This window comes from Galeopterus variegatus, unplaced genomic scaffold (genome assembly GCF_000696425.1).
Source record: "Galeopterus variegatus unplaced genomic scaffold, G_variegatus-3.0.2 Scaffold4550, whole genome shotgun sequence".
NCBI lineage: Eukaryota > Metazoa > Chordata > Mammalia > Dermoptera > Cynocephalidae > Galeopterus > Galeopterus variegatus.
Window position 1 is genome coordinate 234,964 of NW_007730661.1, and position 5,866 is coordinate 240,829.

Consider the following 5,866-nt stretch of genomic DNA (forward strand, 5'->3'; position numbering starts at 1 on the left):
TTGAAAGCAAGGGTTGTTGTTTCAGCTACCTTGGGGAGTTTCAAAGATTTTTAAAGAGATTGGACTTTGTAGAAAATTTTCCCCTTCTTAATCCTTAACTGGTTGCAAACGTCTATGGGCCATATGGTTGTTTCTTGACACTGTCTAGTGGATCGATACGATGCTTTCATGTCCTTTAGATTAAAAACTTCTGGCTTTAAATCCCCTAACATATACTTTAGGATTAGAGCTGAAGTTTAATGCACAATCCGTGACCACCCAGTGCAGGGTCACACTTCACAGGTCACAGCAGTGATTGCTCAGGTGCAAATAGGAAGCTGGCAACTTTAAAGGGTAAGCCACAGGACCCCTCCATCATCTCAATTGTGCCTGCCCTCCCTCTGTCACTGCATCAGGTAGAAAGCATGTGTCAATGTAACAGCAGCATGGCAGATGAAAGGTTGTCAGGCAGGCATTCAATTTCTACCTTCAGGGAGAAGGGTGGGGAACAGCACAATGCAGTGGCAGCCACAGCTGTAATGCTCTTTTCTTGCAAGTCTCTCTTTTGTTGGATAAGATTCTAGCTTGGCCACGTATGAATCATCCTGTCCAGTGCATAACACAATGTTTCAATGTGAACTGTGGCTACTCTTGTGATTATGGCTTTGGTTCGGCTTTGGTCTCTGGTTGTAAAATTACCCAAGAGCATTTTATGATAAAGTTGAAATCAGTTCAATTAACGACTGTGGCTTTGGTTGTAAAATTACCCAAGAGCATTTTATGATAAAGTTGAAATCAGTTCAATTAACGACTGTGGAGTGCAAAAGGGGGACAATTTTTCAACACACTCATCGGGCAGGGGACTGGAAGGCTGATCATCTAGACCCTGAGATGACATTATTTTTTCCCGGTCATAAGATCGATAAAATTGGACCCTGGGTTATCATTGCTTTGTTTTATTGCAACAAATTTTAGAACATGCTGGGCATATTTTTTTTTCTGTTTTTTTTTTTCAAAAAAACCTCAAGTCTCTGAAAGCTATGCTATGATAGGATCACGAAAGATTATATTTATATATGTAGATATGGCTTGTATGCTTGAAGGCATGGAGACAAGATAAAGAGTAGACTTGACCATGAGTCTCATAAATGATACGCTTTATTATCACCTAGATTTGTTTACTAATATTTTTTTATTATTTTTATATGTTGAATGGCACTCAAGCTGAATAATATGAAGTTGTCTTTATATTAGTAATCTAGATGTGGCACATTATACTTTCTAAAGATGACCGTACACATATATATCTATAACCAATATTAAAAATAACATGTGAATGGGAGATATATATCTATAAAGGTAAAGATACAGGGATGTAGATATATATCTCCCATTAGTCACGTAGATATATATCTCCCATCCACAAGTCATTCTTCTCCTCCCTCCACCCCCCCAAAAATCACTTTTATTGAGATCTTACCAGCTGTACAATCTGTTCCTGACATTAAGCTCCTTCTTCCTTTGCAATTTTGTCTTTTTTAAGTCTCCCCATGATGCTTTCTTCTCCTCCACAATCATGAAGCGGCCATTGCCAAACTTGGAGGTCTTCGATGAACTTCAGGTCTGTCTTCCTCAGAGCCCGCCACTTGGTCTGCACCAGTAAGTACTTGCAGAGGGTGAGCACTCACTTCTTGGTTCCCACTACATGGCCTTTCACTGTGACAACATCATTGGTCACTTCAATGTGGTGAATGAAGCCACCCAGAGGGTTGATGCTCCTGTCAGACAGGTCATAATCAGTGGAGACATTGTTCTTGACCAGTCTGCTGTCCTTGTTAAGGTAGCCCTGGCTAATCTTGTAGATCTTCTTGTCGATCTCAATGCCGTGATGGTAGCTTTTCTTCCCAGCCTGTGCCAAAGAGAAGGCCACACGGACAGGATGCCATGCCCCAATACAGGCAACTTTGCACAGCCCTTGGTGGGTCTTGTGGGGCAGCTTCTTGGTGTGCCAGCAACTGGTGACCCCTTTGTAGCCTTTGCCCTTGGTCACCCAGATGACATGGATCATCTCTCATCCTACCCAAGCACGTGATTCACAAGAACCTGCTGCTCTAGCCTGTCTGGGTCCAGTCCAGTTTCTTGGGCACAGTGTCTCTGTGCACCTGGATCTCCACCAGGTGGGCCTTCTTCTGACGAAGAGGAAGCAGGAGCATCTGGGTGTGGTTAACAATGTGGATGACCTGGCAGTACTTCATGCTGTTCCTTCTCCAGCTGCTTCTTGCCATTTTCATCCTGTCATTTCTTGTAGTATTTGATGAAAGCCTTCTTGTTAGATTTATGCCAGTTCTTACAGAAGCACCTCTTGTACTCATCACTGATATTCTTAGCAAAGATTGTCTTAAAGGTCCAGAGGCCTTGAGGGGTTTCCATGCAGCCCGCAGTGCCCACAGCCACCATGGGTGGTGTCTCTACAGTGATCACAGCCTCCACAGCTCCCTTCTTGCTCGCCTCAGATCCTGGCCTGTTGACTTCCTGCACAATGTCAGTCATGCCAGCCTTGTAGCTCAGGAAGGCTGTGAGGTGAATGGGCTTTGAAGGGTCATCCTTGAGGAAGTTCTTCACCTTCCAGGAATGTCTGCTGTTGTGCTTCTGAGGTGAGAAGCCCAGGGATCCATGTCTGGGAGCAGAGAACTTCCTGTGAGACATCTCATCATCAAATCCCACCAGTAGAGCCACAAATCATTCTTATAATATGACTAACACTCTTTTCACCCAAAGTGTGGTGGGGGAGTGGTCTACATTTTCTCTGACAAATAGTGTGCATCAGAAGTGATAAATGGGCTTTGAAGGGTCATCCTTGAGGAAGTTCTTCACCTTCTGGGAAGGTCTGCTGTTGTGCTTCTGAGGTAAGAAGCCCAAGGATCCATGTCTGGGAGCAGAGAACTTCTTGTGAGACATCTCATCATCAAATCCCACCAGTAGAGCCACAAATCATTCTTATAATATGACTAACACTCTTTTCAACCAAAGTGTGGTGGGGGAGTGGTCTACATTTTCTCTGACAAATAGTGTGCATCAGAAGTGATGCAATGTGACTTCCAGAGCTAGGTCACAAAAGAATACAGTATCTACCTGGCTCTTTTTCATGTTAGGCTTGCCCTGGGAACCCAGCCACCATGCTGTGAGGAAGCCCAGACTAACCTATGCAGACAGACCACACAAAGAGGACTGCGTGCAGAGGAGCTAACACCTCCAGCGGTAACGGCCACACTTGAGTGAATGAGCCTTCAAATATTTCCAGCCTCAGCCTTTAAGTCTTCCAGATGAGACCCCAGACAGACATTGTGGAGCAAGGACAAACCTCCCCTGCTGTGTCCTGTTGATGTTCCTGACCCAGAAAAACCACAAGAGAGCATAAGAGATTATTGTTGTTTTAGGCCGCTGTGCTCTGATGTGGTTCGTTATGTAGCACAGTAACTGGAACAACAGAGCATAAATGTCCCCCTTCATATGGGATGCAGATGTTGACAAGTCCTCTGCCCACCTGACCTCTTGCATGTCTAGGAGGTAAATCCCTTTTTATGCTTATTTGCAGACAAGGCCTTTTCCAAGAAACTTTTCTGAAACTTGTGGGTTGATTTAGATGCCCCTTTTCTGGGCTCTCCTAGCAAATCTGTCAACAGTGATCACAATGCATTGCCATCCTTGGTAGACACTAAGTCCCAGATAGCATGAACTCTTCCTTCTCATGTTTGTATTTATAGTGCTTAGCACCATTTCTGGGACACAGTAAGATATAGTCACGTAGATATATATCTCCCATCCACAAGTCATTCTTCTCCTCCCTCCACCCCCCCAAAAATCACTTTTATTGAGATCTTACCAGCTGTACAATCTGTTCCTGACATTAAGCTCCTTCTTCCTTTGCAATTTTGTCTTTTTTAAGTCTCCCCATGATGCTTTCTTCTCCTCCACAATCATGAAGCGGCCATTGCCAAACTTGGAGGTCTTCGATGAACTTCAGGTCTGTCTTCCTCAGAGCCCGCCACTTGGTCTGCACCAGTAAGTACTTGCAGAGGGTGAGCACTCACTTCTTGGTTCCCACAATATTTCTTAGTGAAGTTCTAGAGAGAAGATTTTTAACAATGTCCTGAAGAGAAGTTTTCCTTCTTAGAAAGTGTGCAAACCTTGACCTTCCTTCAGAAAATGTATAAGTCATTATTACAAGGTGGATCTAGAGGAACAGTGATCTGTTCAACTCTTGGTGGACTTCTCCAGAAACATTGAGTATCTTATAAGACAGCATTACTGGGAGCTGGACACAGCAGACAGGCTAGGTATATTATGTTCCCTGCTGTTGCCTTCTTAATGCTGGGGTCAGGTGGGAGGAAATCCTTGGTCTTCAGGTCTTCTTTATCTCAGTAGTTCAGAAATTTAGAGTGCCTCAGATGCACCTGGATATCTTGTCATGAACGCAGAGCCTCAGGCCCCAGGTTCAGAATTCTGAAGTACTGACAAGCATGAAATGTGCCTTTTTGATAAGCTCTCCAGTTGATTCAGATATAGAAGATCCAAAGGCCATACTTTGAAACAAAATGAAATGAAACAAAACAAACCATGGTAAACCAAAGAATAAAATTTCCCTCCAGGATATGTGTGGAAATTGGGGTCCAGAAACTCTGGAAGGTTCTTGAATTGATTACAGAATCTATATGCAGAAATTTGATCCTTGAATTCCTATATAGGAGTACGTTAAAGACTATTAAATTAATTAATTAATATTTTTATTTCTTTATTTTAATTTATTAGTAGACAATGAAAGATTATTTTAAAAATTACTACAAATACCTGACACTTCTCAGTTGAATTAAGGACTTAAATCTACTTTAGTTTGAATCTAGTCTTTTGATGATGTGGTACACATTCAAAGTTTGCAGTGAGAATACCGGATGGATCCTGGGTTCATTTCCTCTCTTGATTGCTGAGTATCTCTCCCAGTTCTCTTTTGCATTACCCTGTACTCTTGGGTAATTACTTCCTGTACCCTCTGTCCCCTTTCTGCATCTTGTATTTCCTCCTAATCTTATCTCTGCTTTATGTGTTATGTCCAGGATGACAATTTCCAAGGGAAATTTATCAACAGAAAGATGTGACTATGGTTTCTAGAATTTCGACTCCATTCCACTGGACATAGATTTTTGAGCTAAAAGACTGTGGTGTATACGGTATAGCTGCTTTTATAACTTTTGGCTTTTGACCACAATCATTGAAAATATAGTGAAAAAAATCATCCAAGTTAACTACAACTAAATACCATACCTTGTAATGTCCATGAAACTAGGTTTCTGCTTTGGTGGTCAAAGCACTCATCAAGGGTCACATTTTCAAATGGCATGATTTCTAAGTGACTGCATTCCCTCAGTATGGTTTCTTATTTTTATGTAATATAATGAATGATTTTTTTTCAGGCTCATCTGAGAAATGTATTGGAAGCAGCGTTGGACCCATCTGTCTGTCCTGGCTCTACTACAGTGCCCTCCATGACCAGGATTTGACCTGGATATCATATTATTACATCCAAAGAGGTTTAGAACCCACCTTTAATCCTTAGTGCAATGTTTACCTAAGATTGTCATACATGAGGGATATAGGGATTTTTTTTTCTCTAAAGAGATAAACATGTTAAAAATTTGCAATTGAAGTTCCTATGAAGAAAATTAAAGTTGAAAAATCAAAGTTGTTTTTAAACACAGAACAGGCTAAGGGAAGATGAGTACGTAGAGACAGTAAAGAAAGACTGGTTCTTTCCTGAATGTAGGGAGAAACTGATGTTATCTGATGGATGGAGGAAGACTGAGGAAGCAGTAACAAACAGGGCATTAGAGAC

At 41.9% G+C, this 5,866-nt stretch overlaps 1 pseudogene; it reads right to left on the bottom strand.

Annotated features, from left to right (window-relative positions):
• Positions 1-1,483: 1,483 nt before the first annotated feature.
• On the bottom strand, positions 1,484-2,685 carry LOC103603331 (annotated as a pseudogene).
• Positions 2,686-5,866: the final 3,181 nt, after the last annotated feature.